Here is a 1147-nt window from a genome sequence, read left to right as displayed (position 1 = left end):
GTTTGAGTCCAGTTGAGGGTGAGAGCAGTGTTGAGTTGAGTGGGAATAAGTCCCTTCTAGCCCCTCCCTCTTCCCACTTCTTAAAATGTCTTCTTTACCTTGTTTTCGAGGTAAATTTATATTCTCACCGACTCTTCGTCTTCGTTTAAAATCCCAAGGTCACAGGCATGCTGTACTGTCTGTATTACAATAAAAACCAAGTGAGTAATATATTACTTTACTCGCTTGATTTTTATATATTAACCCGGTGTCTATCCCCCCCCCCTATATTATATATATATATATATATATATATATATATATATATATATATATATATATATATATATATATATATATATAAACATTTGAAATATAATTAAGATATTTGACTTGTTTATAAATAGCTCCTTTTATACTAAAGTTGAGCACTATTATTTCATGGTTTTTGTTTTATAATTTATATATATATATATATATATATATATATAATATATATATATATATATATATATATATATATATATAAATTATAAAAGCGAAAACCATCAAATAATAGTGCTCAACGTTTTGATAAAAAGAGCTATTTATAAAATATTTCAAGTATAATTATGATCAACTTCTACATTATTGTTTCGAACACTCGCTCTCAACAGGAATATATATATATATATATATATATATATATATATATATATATATATATATATATATATATATATATATATATATATGATTTCTGCAATCAATAGTGATATATATATATATATATATATATATATATATATATATATATAATATATATATACACACACATGTATATATATATATATATACATATATATATATATATATATATATATATATATATATATATATATATATATATATATAATATATGATTTCTGCAATCAATAGCATAAACAATATGATAAATGATATTACATTTTTGTTTTTGGCAATGATTGCAGAGTGCATTGCTATTGATTTGCTTAATAAAGACATCTCTGACTTTGACGCTAGCTGTATGTTTGTATCTAGATGAAATCTTCAAAAGTTGATGGTTGTGGGGGCAAAGGGGGTGGGGGGGGGGGGGGGGAATGGACAGTGATAAGGTCATCACAAACGATTGTGTTTAGTCATTGATCGGAATATTATTGGTATCCTA

This window comes from Berghia stephanieae, chromosome 2, assembly GCF_034508935.2.
Source record: "Berghia stephanieae isolate SIO BIC M18660-M18661 chromosome 2, UCSD_Bste_1.3, whole genome shotgun sequence".
Lineage (NCBI taxonomy): Eukaryota > Metazoa > Mollusca > Gastropoda > Nudibranchia > Aeolidiidae > Berghia > Berghia stephanieae.
Note: the sequence above shows the minus strand (reverse complement) of the source record.